The sequence below is a fragment of the Cynocephalus volans genome, chromosome 1 (assembly GCF_027409185.1).
Source record: "Cynocephalus volans isolate mCynVol1 chromosome 1, mCynVol1.pri, whole genome shotgun sequence".
NCBI lineage: Eukaryota > Metazoa > Chordata > Mammalia > Dermoptera > Cynocephalidae > Cynocephalus > Cynocephalus volans.
Window position 1 is genome coordinate 225284457 of NC_084460.1, and position 14234 is coordinate 225298690.

The following is a 14234-nucleotide window of genomic DNA, read 5'->3' on the forward strand; positions in this document are numbered from 1 at the left end:
CTATTTATACATGGTGAAGGCAAACTTGGTTTGAAATTTTTACAGAAGAGTAAATGGGAATCTCACTTTTTCTTAATCTCTCTTATCCCCTTCAACTCATAATATGGAAGTAAAGAACCTGGAGTTTGTGAGATTCACTCAGAAAGTAACAGAAATACAGTAACGCATCAACCCACTCACAGGTATATTGGAGAAATGTGTGTGACCTTTAATACCTGGGAAGATTTTTACCAAAGCCAAGGTCATCTAGAATTTCTTTCTTAAATATGTCTCATAGAGGTAATCTTGTTCTCCCACCATTTCCTTTAACCTGCCAGACTCTGCTATGTGGATTATCTTTCTCGAGTATGTGTCTCTTCTTACCACCTCCTAAAGAAAAAACTATGGGCATTGCAATAAAAATTCATGTTCGGGAGATTTTTTTCTTTAATAGACTTTGTTGGGTTCTAGATAAATTTTTCTCTCTGTTTTGAATATATTTACCCACTTCTCTTCCATATCATGAATAGGTATAATTATTGTATTACTGAAAAGGAGAATTTTCAAAGTTTTTTTTTTTCTTTCTCTGTTGGGAATAATTATCAATATTTCTCTGTTATTGAGAAAAAATTCAATATTTATTAAATGTTAAGATTGGAAAAGACCTGAAACCTCATAGGTCATAACCCTTAATTTTCAAAGAGACTGAAACTCGGAGAAGTTAACTGACATCCAAGGTTGTTAATGACAAAAGACTCAGTCTTTTGACTCCTAGTCTACTGCTGTTTCCAATAAAATGCCCCACCTTAGATGAAATCGTGGGTTGCCAAAGCTAGCAGGGACCTTGGAGATGAACTATACCATGCTCCTCCCCTCCCAGTAAGGAAGCTGAGGACTCCCACGTGTCCAGTTTTCTTAGGCCTCCTTTTCTCTTCACCAGGAAAGCCCTGCTTAACTGGATGAGCAGATAAAGACCTTGAGTGTTAAGGGGTCATGAGAACACAAGATGACCATGGGAGACTTGCTTCATAATCCATATTAGCTCTAAAACTCCAAAAATGCATCCCTCCTTCTAGTACCTTCACTTTAAAGAGTGTACATAATTTAATTGTGGGAACTCAGGCACAGTATGTACCAATGGGGTAGAGGTCATTGAAGTAAGTGATGCCTTAAGATTCTTCAGACCACTTGAGGTGAAACAGAATTTGCCCTATCTCTGTGTAAGGTCTACCTGTGTACAACTCTTTCTTAACCTTGAGCCATGACAAAAAAAAAATCATCAAAATCAATATTGTTGATGCTAACACATGAATTGGGACTGCCTGTAGGTAAATGGCTAGAAACAAAACTTAACTGGCTTCTTATTAGGCCATTGTAAATGCTTCCAAAGTGCAAATGGTCTGTAGTGTATAATCGCTGTTTAGAGCATGAGTCCAGTTATCTCATTTTCTTCTTGTGGCTAGAGTTACTTTCCTTCCTTTGTTGAGACAAGGAATATACATTAGCATCCAAACTCCACTAAGCTCAGTGGTGGGTTCTGGAGTAACTTTGAATAAGACAGATATGATTCCTGATATATTTGTTAGAAGGGGAAATTTCAAGGTGATGAGAAAGCATATGACAGGAGGATGAAACTACTGGGGATTCAAGGAAGATCTCCCTGAAGAAGCAACATTTAAACTGAAACTTTGATGGAATTAATAGAAGTTAGTAAGTCACCAAGCAGGAGGAAAAGTGTTCTGGGAAAATGGAACCATATAAACTAGAGCCCAGTGGTAAAAGGAAATGTGACATGTTTTAAAGAATGAGAAAAGATCAGTATCATTGGAACAGTAGGAATGACAATGAAAATACCATGGATTAGGATTACCCAGGAGAAATACTTCTTAGAAAAAAAAGGAACCCAGGGGTGTAATTGGAATTGACTCTGTTGATTAGACTTATATGAAGCCTTCTCAGTGGCCTGTGCACAAATGCTGCTGCTCCTGTGGGCAGAGGAGAATGCTGTGAGGTAGCAGGGCGCACCCCGTCCCCACTCCAACTGATACCTCATGGGAGAAACTTGCCCTTGCTCAACCTCTTCTATCCCACCAGGCAGGCTTTCTCCCGTTTTTGCAATGGGATTTGCTCATCCATCCTCTCCCGTGGTTCTTCAGCCAATCGAATCAAAGCTGTCCGCTTTGCACAGACTGCAGAGACCCAGAGGAACAAAACACATCTGCGCCACACCGAGCAGTTCATTGGCCGTTCTACTTCTCTCTTCCCAACATTTCTCTCTACCGCTCTTTTCCTCCTGCTCATGTAGTCACAGGGATCAGATTTACAGAAGTCTAAATGAGGACCAGACGCCAATCCTTGTTTCTGGCAGACACCCTTAATTTCTACAAAAAATCATATGGAAAGTCCCTAGCTTAAATTGAATGAAGAATACTTCCCTTCCCTCTCCTATAGAAGGAGAAAGATAGGGGGGAGAAAAACAGCAAGAAAAGTTCTGATCGCGGAAACAGATTTCTTTCCTATTGCCATTTCCCAATGGTCTATTGCCAAAAGATGAATTTATCAAATGTATATCCTTAGTTTTTTAAACTCTGCAGGAGGCAGCACTCGACATTAGGCTGCCGCTTTAAGATCTCTTGCCTCAAGGGACCACAGAGATTCATGCCCAGCCATTTTAAAGCAATCTTGATTCCAGAAGATGTTGACCCCTGGAATTAGTTTCCTTTTTAACTCCCCTTCTTCTGCCCCCTCATTTGCCTCTGATGTTTCCTGACTTTGATGTGTCTTCAGGATTCCAATTCTGGTATCCATGCCATTCTGCTCCTGGTGTCTTCAGTCCTGACACCCTGTAATTGAACTTGGCTTAACCCTCCAACTTCTCGCCTGTCTCCCAGGCTTCGTGTTGATCTCTTTCCCTGGTACTGGCCCCCAGAATATTTCTGGTTTATAGTTTAGAGGTGCAGATGCCGGATATTAATCTTCAGGACTGGGACACAAGAAATTAAATTCTCTGGAATTTCCAAAATCACAGCATTCTGCATTTTTCACAGCACATTACAGTTAAAATAAAAATTAGTGCCCATAATAATAAACAACAAATCATTTTTCAGATAGGGTTTTCTATTAAACATTCAGGGGGTTTCTATCAAAAATAGTAATAATAAATGCATGATTTTTTATATTATAAAACAATGCATAATAAAATTCAATAACAAAAAATGATCTCTATATGACATAAATAATTGATCACTGAAAACATGAAAAGGAATCATTAGTACAAAAATGCCAATTAAAAATAATTTTAAAAATTGAATTACAATACCAGAAAGATTTAATATTTAAAAGTTGTTACTCTTAAAACAAAATTTTAAATACACAGAGCATTAATTGCCCTATCCAATAGATTTGACCTTTGTTCCGCGACTGAGACATAGGATCTTCATTATAAAAAGATGCTGGTTTTACATATTTACCTATTCTCTAGGTAGCTACATACATAGTGAGAGCATTCAAATTTTATTTGGTTCATACCAATATATTTGATAGAAGAACGAATAATTCACACATATTTAATCTATATCAGTGTGTTACCAGTCACATAAGGATGCTGCTTCTTCCCTCAAAAAACCAGTAATTTAAATAACAACATGTAATCAATGGCAAATTGGAGTCAACAATAATTTTCAAAACAGGTTATACTTAAATTAGATGTCAGAATTTCTGGTCAGCAAGTTCTCTATGGTGCTGGAATATATTAGAAAAAGAGCCCCTGAAACTTCTTTCCCCAAATTGTGGAAGGCAGACTATGGACAACTTTTTCTGATCAAGATTTGAGGGCAGGTTCACCTAAAAAACAAAAGCTTGAAGAATTTAACTATGCAGCACTTCACAAAATGATTGGCTGTGGAAAAATTTTCCCCTGCAATATCCCAAAAGCTGATCTGTAAGTATCCAGAGAAAGGTGCCAAGCTGTGACTGTGGATAAATTTCCAGACATCTTTATTTTTCCAACGAAGAAGTTCGCACCCTTCAGGCAGCAGAGTTCCTGATGTTATGGTTCTATGTAGATCTCCAGGAACTGTTTAACAACTTAAATGACTAGTGCAATTTTGGCTAATTTTGACCTCATCTCACACAAATTCAAGCAAGAGAAGCCGATACAAGTTTAGGGAATATTTATAGAAAAAAGCATGAAAGTGAGAAAGGCTATACTTATCACTTTTCTGCCTGCCTATGTATGGGAGAAGTCTTGGGGTTTATTGGACATAAAAGCAGAGGGACATTGCAAACTTTAGGGTGGATATAAGAGCTCTAAGAAAAGAATGGACAAAAGTTCTGTAATGACACCACAGGCTTAAGGAATAAGGAACACAATTTCATACCAGAATTAGGCTGATAGTCCCACAAAAAGTTCCCTCATTTTAGAAGTAAGGAAACAACAACAAATTAGTTCCAGTGCAGAGTTTAAGTGATGGGGGTAGCCAACAATCCAACATAGAACTGAAAGAAAAAACCAAAACCCACAGATCAGAGAAAAAATTTTGATTTTAACTAGTTAAGGTCTAACACCACCAAAGCACACCTATAAAACCTAGAAGGACCAGAAGCCCACCAGGCTCCCAAGCTGGTGTGGGGAGAGGACTGAGGGCCGAGGGCCTCAACCACGCCACCCCCCCCCCTACACACACACAAATCCACATCCACCCCAGCGATGAGTGAGCCCCTTCCAAAGCCTCCTAGGCTCCCAAGCTGGGGTGGGGGGGGTCAGGGCCTCAGCCATGCCCACCCCTGACATCTGCATCTAGCCCAGCTATGATCACCAGACTATTGCCAGAAGCACCCTGGGCTCCTGAGCTGGGGCAGTGTGGGGCCAAGGGCCTCAGCCACACCCCCCAATATCTTCATCCAGCCCTGAGCTACCACCAGAAGTCACCTGGGCTCCTCTGTCTGAATGAGGAAGATGCTAAGGGCCTCCAGCATGCCCCCTCTCCCCTTCCTCTCTCCTCCTCCACCCCAACTGCTCCACAACATCGTAGAATATAAAAAATAATATTAATTAATTAATTAATTAATTAACTAATTTAAAATAATTAGGCTGATGGAACTTGCTGTGTTTCTGGTTTTATATATTCACTGGCGAAAAAAACTTTACTGATGTATTTAAGAAGGATTCGGGTTTACACAAATTATTTTTTTGAGAAGGAGAGTCCCCAGTTCCTAAACAACAGTTCCGTGGGGCTAGGATCGACCCACAGATATTTTACAAAACAACACGGCCTACAGACATAGCAGGAGAACTTGGGAAGTACAAAACTTTATTATTTAGTGTGAAAAGAGTGTGGACTTGATCCTGTGAAAGAGCCCAAGCAGAGTCTACAAGATTGGTGAGGGTAGGTAGAGGCACGCAGGCTGTCCAGGGCCTCGTGTTCAGTAGAGTCTGGTAGGGAAGTGACGTGAATTGAATTGTGTCTCCCAAGTTTTATATATTAGAAGTTTAATCCCCACTGACAGTATTAAGAGGGTGGGAAATCCTATTATGGTAATTAAAGGTGGGGTCTTGAAGAGGTGATTAGATTGTGAAGACCATGCCCTAGTAAATGGATTAATCCCTTGATGTTTTAATGGTGGTCATGGATGTGGTTCTGATGGCTTTAAAAGGAGATCGTGTGAGAAGCACACATGTGCGCTCTCTCTCTCTCTCTCTCTCTCTCTGTCTCTCTCTCTCTCTCTGTCTCTCTCTTTCTCTCTCTCTCTCTCTCTGCTCCACCATTCTCACAATGTGATAGCCTGTGCTGATGAAGTCACCACCAAAGAAGACCCTCACCAGATGTGTTCCTGGACTTCCCACCCTCCAAAACTGTAAGTAACAAATTGTTTCTTTACAAATTACCCAGTTTCAGGGATTTCTGTTATAAGCAACAAAAACGGACTAATACAGGAGGCACATGCTAGAGAGGATCAGGCTCAGTGGACTCAAGCCCCAGACTCCACACAGTCTTAAGGACTTTCATCAGAACTAAAGCACCAAGAACAAACTCGGGTTTTACACAAAATGGTACTTGAAGTTGCAGAGAAAGAGGGAAAGTTATATAAATGGAAAGTCTTCTCCCTCAAACATGAATTTACTGAAAAGTTATTTCTGAACTTTGGTGCTAAAAAGAAGACTCGTTGCTGTGATTAAAACAACTGAACTATGTCACATCACGGATGATAATTCTCATTAACCCGCTCCTTTTGCATGTGTGTTACAGTCAAGCTATTAATGTCCTTCATTGTATCCAGCAGAATTGTGATGAAAGGCAAAAACCCAGGATATTTGCACTTGTGAATACAATTTTCCTCAATTACAGAAAATATCTGTAGAATTACAGAAATCAGCATGTGTCAGATCTATACCTGAAGCTAAAAAACCACTCAAACTTGGGGGTCTTAAAATTTGAATCTATAATATTTTGCTAATTACATTGCTGTAACAGAGTGAAAATGAATGAGTTAGATCCATAGTGCCCTAAAAGGTTTTTAAAAATAAAATTAAATAATTATTAAAAAGTAAAATATAACCAATGTATAAGAGCAGTATTTAATGAGTCTTTCCTAGCAAAGTAAAAACAAAATTCTCTCTTACTTCCAAAACAGACACATACATCCATACCCATACACATATACACAAAGCTTTACTTGTTGACAGGCGGTCAGAAGAGGAAGAGGAAAGATAATTTCCTCTTAAAAATTCCTCCCCTAAGTTTAGCTGTAGGATGGTCAGTCAGTTCAGTTACGGAAGCTCTAATAAAATGAGGTGTCTTAATATTCCGGTCATCACCGTATCAGTCTATCCGGAAGGGTGTGGGACTGGGCTTAAAAGTTCAGAGTGTGTTGGACGTTTTTGCTCATCTGCCTCAAACTTACTGTGACAAATAAGAAGAATAAGGGTCTTAGAGAGGACTCAAGGTGACGATAAATTGTAGAAGTCTGTTCAATCAAAGCTGCTTTCTCTTTCCAGTACCAACCTTCTCTTAGTTTGATAAAACTATGACTACCAAATACATATCATATTTTAAAGTAAACTAAGCCCATGTTGTAAATTATTCCTTGCGTATTTCCTTCTCAAACATTTGCCTAAGAAATTATGCCAGAGCAAAGTTACATTAGAGACTAGAAATGCACCGGTGTCACATTTCCCAATGACACTGCTTTAAAAGGTGCCCTTTAATTTTATTTTGTTTGTCATTAATTTTTATGGAATCTCTCTTCCAAGGAGTAAAAGTTTTCAATATTATATCTTTTAGCCTTATGACACCACTTGTCAGTATGATGCTCTCACTTCTTTGGAATAATGAAATATGTTTTAATTCAGTTTTACATCATCCACTGAGCCCAGGAAAGTGCTTTGGACCTAAACAGTAATAAATATAATCTTTAAAACAACTATCATTAATGGGCATCTGTGTTAGTGTGGGTTCTCACAAAAGCAGACACCAAGATGAAAAATTTTATTAGGAGCATTACCTGTGACAGATCCTAAGGAGGGAGCTGGCAAGGCTGGGAGAGCCTTCAGACTGCATTGCACACCTGTGGTCCCCAAGTGAGAAAGTAGGAAGATTGGGTGGAAGTGTCCTAGACTATCATGCAGTATAACAAAGTTTCCACAAGGTTGTCACAGTGTCTTTGAGCCAAAGCGACTATGCTCAGGAGGCCCCTATCTTCCAGGAAGGAACCTGTATTAGTAACCTGACACTAGCCAGGTCTCATTGCCAATGCATTGGTGGACTTCAGGTGGCAGAAGCTGCTGCTCTTGGTTAGTCATGCTCCCTGAAGGTGGAGGTCTGCAGGTCAAATTCTCATAGCCACTGCTATGGTCTGAAGAAAATTCATAAGTTGAAATCCCAACCCTTAAGGTGATAGTATTAAAAAGTGAGGCCTCTGGGGAGGTGATTAGCTTATGAGGACAGGGCCCTTATGAATGGGACTGGTGCTGTCATAAAAGAGATCCCAAAGAGCTCTCTTCCCCCTCCTACATGTGAACATTCAGCAAGAAGGTGGCAGTCTATGAAGGAGGAAGTGAGCAGTCACCAGAAAGAGAATCTGCTGGTGCTCCTGTCTTGGACTTCCTAGCCTCCAAACTGTGAGAAATAAATCTCTGTTGTTTATAAGCTACCCAGTTTATGGTATTTTGTTATAATAGTCCAAACAGACTAAGCTGCTATAGCACTTATATGACAGATTCTGAATGGTGTAGTTTATATATACGTGTTCTTCTGCATTACAACCACCTTGTAAGGTAGTATGATCATTTCATTTCACCTATGAAGAAATTCATATTTAGAGAGGTTCACTAATCTCAAATGAAACCAGAACTCAATTCCAGGTCTACCTAGATCCAAAGCTTATTTGCCAAATAAATTAATTGCATACGTAAATGAAGGGGAGTTCCCTAGATGTGTGGTTGGCTTAAAAAGACAAGTATATTTAGAGATTTAAAGCTGATGCACAGGGAAGTAAACGATAAAGTCACTCATTTAGTAGGTAATGAAAATGTATTAAAAAAGAAAACACATTTCCCATCTGTTTTTTTTCTCTCTACTACATTCCAATGTTTTTGTGTAGTTTGAGTTTTTATAGTATTTATATAGATATATTTTATGAGGAAAGTAGAAGTCTATCTCAAAAGAAGCTCAAATTCATTCACGGTTTCAGTCCTACTTATACAACTGAATAATTTAAATTATATGCAAATTCACCTGTGTACTTCAAGAGAGGGAGAGTTCCTTACAATATGACCTATATTTGTTCAGCTCCATGGAAACCATTTCATTCCATTATCCACACACAATTTACATAGAACTAAGGGGGGAAAAAAGGCAAGGGATGTGAAGTGGCACAACCTGAAAGAAAACAATAGGGTAGCATGCATTACTGGGAAGTGGAGGGGAACCCAGAGGTATTTACTGCGCCTGTGCATGTATAAAACCCATCTCCCTGTAACTGTGAATCTGTCTCTGATACTATGAGGTATGAGGAAAAGGAAGACCCACACTTTCCCATTCCAAAACAAGCATCTGGACAATTCCGGTCCCCTGTATCAAGTTGCCGAATCTTACTTGTTTACTCAAAAATAAGCTATGTCAAACTGCAAAATAATAACAACAATAACACAAATACATACAAACACAAAAGCACATCAGTTAACTTTTACTTATCCCACCAAAAGAAAATAGAAAAGGAAGGAATAATCCAAATGACTCAGACCCCAGCCCTACTGCTGCTTGAAATACTATGAGTAATTGAAGAGAAGTCAGAAAATATTGCTTGAATTATGCAGTGACTTGCTTCAATGGTTCACTTCCTTATACCTTAGAAATGTGACCATCTCACAAGTAGATTGCTAACCATGTACTCAGGAAGGTGAACCAGGGCTTTCATCCTGCTCGCACTTTTCACATATTTGATTATCTCATAAATATTGATTGCATAACATATTCTCTTTTTAAAAAATAAGTGGTTCTTTCATGGAGTTTACTGTTCAGAAGCATGAATGAATTCTATACCTCATTCTGAACAAGGAAAATGGTTCTTGCAGTGGGATAGAAAGAACACGAATACCTGACCTTGAGAATGTTTGCTCTGTGTGTTGCACTCGAAGTAAAACGGTCCTGGATGTGAGTATCACTGAGTTGAGAAACACAAGCACACCATGCCCTTAGAGTAAAGCTGATTTAGCTCTGACACTTCCCTATTTGCCAAGCCAAAGCTGTTGCACAAATCACACAGTCTGTAAAGGGGAAGGGGGAGAAAACTGCTTCGTCCAGTTTTTCCGCCTCAGGGCTGTATCAGATACACCTCAGCTTCAATTGTAAACCTCTCCCAGGATGTGAACTCCTAACCGTGACATCAGCAACCTTGTCTAGGACAAGTACAATTGCAAGGAGTGACAGCTTGAGGAAAGCATTTCAACCCATTTACCAAAAGCATAGTGAATTAAATACTTCATGTAATTTCATTAGAAAGGGATTCCTTTCCAGGTTATATTTCTAGTTTTGTCTGGTGAAGAAATTTGGTGGGTAAAAGGGTGCAAAAGCCGTTGAGGTAACAATGACTGTTTTCTTTTCTAGTTGACCTCCATAAGCACCTGCTTTTGAAATAAACAGTGCAATGAAAGTTGTGTTTCTATAAACACATTCTAGTCTTTGAATTAGTGGGTTTCTAAATGCCAATACCACAGTTACCAAAACCATAATTCATTCTAAATGGTAGAAAAAATTATCTTATTATAATCTGAGTATCATTTATTACTTTTATCATTGTTCATTCTCTTGGAAAGACAATGATCATCTCAGTTTCAGTTTTCCTTTCAAATAAAGGCAACCATCCTAATTAGAGCCAAGAATGTTTTGGTTTTATATTTAAAAAGGAATTTAAACAGTTACTATAGCAATAAAAAGGGATTGTGGCTGAAGACAAATAGTAATGAAACTTGTCAATCTAAACTGATAAACACTGAGGATCTGTACCAAACTGACATCAATTCCAAATGAAATTCCATAACTGATCGTTTTTAAAGTATTTCAACCCTGAATTAGGACAACTGTTTCACATGAGCAAGGAGAGAAAACAGATCCAGTCAACTCAAATTTTGTTTTCCTTCTTTCATGGTGGTTTAGTTAATCTCCTAAGGACACTTAGGAAGTATTATTCTCTCCTACTGTAGCAAGAAAGAATGACTTCAATGCCAAGCTAAGGGGATTTAAATTATACCCAGTGTATAAGAAAGGTCCATTGAAAGTTTTTATGTGAACAATGATTTAGGAATCTAATTTGGCAATAGTGTGAAAAGTAAATTGGAAGGAAAAGAATATGGATGGCAGAAAGATTATTTGGAAAACTAGTAAAATAGTACCGATTTTAATTAATAATGAACCAAGAGAGGTGAAGGGGATGATTAGAAAGAGGCAGTGGAAATAATCTTTTGAGAACTTAGCAAGTGATTGGATACAGGAATTGAAGGAGTCAGGAAGGTGAGGAGATTTGGAGAAAGAGGAAGGAAGATGCATTTTTGTTTGGAATCTGTGCATTTACAGATTTTGAAGTAGGAAATTGCCAGTGTAAAATAGAATCTCTAGTAAGATATTGTGTGGCAATAACATCACCACTAATCATCCACTTAGAGGTAAGAGTTGAGGTGCCTCATATAGACAATATGGAATAGAGAGACTGATGATAATCAAGGACAGAACCTTGGAAAAAACCTACGTTTGGAAAGTTAGAAGAGGAAAAAGAATTAAAGAATGAGACAGAATGATTGAACGAGTGTCTGAAAACCTAAGATGGTCCCATCTAAACCTTTCTGGCAAAAGACTAAGGGATTATCACATAATGAGGTATTTGGAGATTACAAACCATGAAGAGAATGAGAAACAAAGAAAAGTAGACTGAAAAAGTTTGCTTAAAAATTTTGGGGTGATCTTCCACATCCCATCCAGAAGGCTGGGAGACCATTGAAAACAGAAGTTTAAAATGCCAAAGTCCTGGCAGATGTTTTAATTACAACATTGAAGACACAAATAAGGAAAGAGGGGGAACACTTATTCCTCAGAAGTAAGAAGAGGGGGAAAAGTATAGGAGAAATTTCAAGGCATTACAATTGAGGGAGTTTGAGATCTGATGTCTAAGGTAATTTGCAAAGGAAGTGAAGCTGGGGAAATCACAGAGCAGAGGCTGGGGTCTTTAAAGACCAAGTTTGGAATATGCACAATAGGAAATAGGAACACAATAAACAAGTCAGTTTAGCTGGGTACTTTCTTATCACTATGTTTTCCCACCATTAGCATGGTGTTTTTCCCCCATGAGATTCCTTCCTCCACTTGAAATCCTGGTTGCTTTCAAAGTCATTGGATAATTAATATTCTGGGTAATAAGCTAACCCACTGAAACTTACACTTTGCAACTGTGGTCTAACTGTGCCCAATCTTCTTTTACAAATTAAGAAATTAAAGACACTGATCAGTTACCACATTTTCAAATAAGGAAAAAACTAAAGTCTTCATTTCTTGAATTAATTAAACATGCCACCAATGTATCAGGAAAATCAGTATTGACTCTTTAGAGAAAAAGTGCCTTGTCAAATTACATTTGGCCCCTTCAAATTGCTTCTATCCTGTCAAACTCTATTGTAGTACAATATATACCATTGTTTTCTTGTCCTAAATTGTCACATCCTGTTGCTCAGTATGAGTCTGTAAGTGCCAAGTTACGCCCTAAAGAGGGATGTTTTCCAATGGTGAGTCTGTGGCGCAGTTTTTCAATAATAATCTTAGTTCCAGATGAAAGAACAGATTTGGGAAGCAGCCTTCTAAAGCAAGAATTGCCAAAGAGAACATACTAAGTTAAAAGTTTAATAGAGGTGAATTTTGAAGTTCCAGCATATAATTTTATAAGCATGTGTGATATAAAATCCTAATTTGGAACTGGACAAGGAACCCACTTTAGGCAGGATTTAAAAGACACCAAATATTACTATTACTATTAAAAAGATATACCAAATATTTAGTTGAGAGTGTGTCTCGTAGCCAGCCTGACAAAAATAACCAAAATGACAAGTTTAATTAAGATCAAAAAAATTTTCATATCTGAACATGAATTTCTTGAAGGAAAAGTTGAACGCCAAATAATCTAATTGGAAAACACAGAAACTCCATCAAATCCCTCAGGCTAGTCAGGTCTATCCAATACCTCTTTTCTCAAAAGAATGGACTTCCTGCAACAATAAAGATATTAATTCAACTCAGTTTCCTCTCAACACTCTCCCCCTCTCCTCCTCTACCCCAGTCCCACTCGCCCTCTTCGTTAGAGAATTCCAGGAACAAGTAGACCAAAACTCTTCTCAAAAATAATCCATTCTAGTGTTTTATTGCCACAATGTTTAAATTTTTTTATTTAAACTGAATAAAAAATGTACACACTCTAATAGTTATATAACTATTGTATTTTAGGTTTCCATGGAGAATAGTTACATCTTCATCTTTGAAAAAGTAAAACTCCTTTATATAACAAGAGATGTTTAAGAGCTAAATATCCAAAAATCTTTTAATCTCCTTTGGAGGACTATTTCCTTTCCCTGTAATGATTTTTGTTGTTTTCCTCTAGGGCAGTGTTGGTTTCTCCACATACTCTTTAAAATGCAGTAGTTAAATCCAGACATATTCAAAGTAAAATTTTAATCAATGTGAGAATGCCACATCACACATTTTTGAGCTTCCTCAGGATGGTGCTGACCTTAACTAAGCCTGTAGCCTACAGGTGACTCTGTCCACAAACCCTTAGAAGAAAACAGGAGCAGCAAATGATCCAAAGACAAGACTGTTCTGCCACTAACTACAATACAAGTATAACACAAGTATTACCCAAGTATAACCAGATAAACGAAAGGGTTCATAGATTCCCAAGCTACAGGAAAATTATAGTTTTTTGTTCCTTTAAAATGTATGTCAGAAGCCACTAGTAGTCCACAAAAAAAAAATCTATTTTTTTCTTTCCATAACTACAATATTGTGGCTGGGCATATGATTGGACCACATTTCCTAACCCTCTTATTTCTCTCCAAAAGAATGAGTGAAAAAGATACCTGCCATTTGGGGGATCTGAGCTTGAAAGAGAATAGGCATGCATCTTCTGTGCTATTTTTTACCTTCTACCTGCTGAACACAAATGGCAGTGAGGCCCTACAATGGTGGATATTTTGCCTCACTGAGGACATCTAGCAATGATGAAGATATTTTTGATTGCCACGACTGGGGGATGCTACTGGCATCCAGTGAGTAGAGGCCAGGAATGCTACTAAGAATCCTGCAATGCACAGGAAAGTTCCCCCAAACAAATAATTTCAATAGTGCTGAGTTTGCAAAACCCTACTGTAGAGGATGGCAAAGCTATAACATTGCATAAACCCAGGTCCCTGGATAACTGCAAAGAGCAGAGCTACTTTGCCTGCCTAAACATTGCCCAAGATCATTACCAAAGCTGGATAAAATTTCTACTGTTTTGAACCTAAAATTTTGAGCCTACCTGTTACCACAAATCAGCCTACCATAACAAGGAAGCCAAATAACATATAATTTTCAATGTACAAATAATCTTAAACACCTATACATAAAGGTCTCTATCAATATTTTCCTCATTCCCTTTTTTGTTCCTTCGTTAAGTATGTTAGCATTTTTAATTCTTTTTACATCTTCATGTGTTTACTTCCATGGAGTGGTCTTATC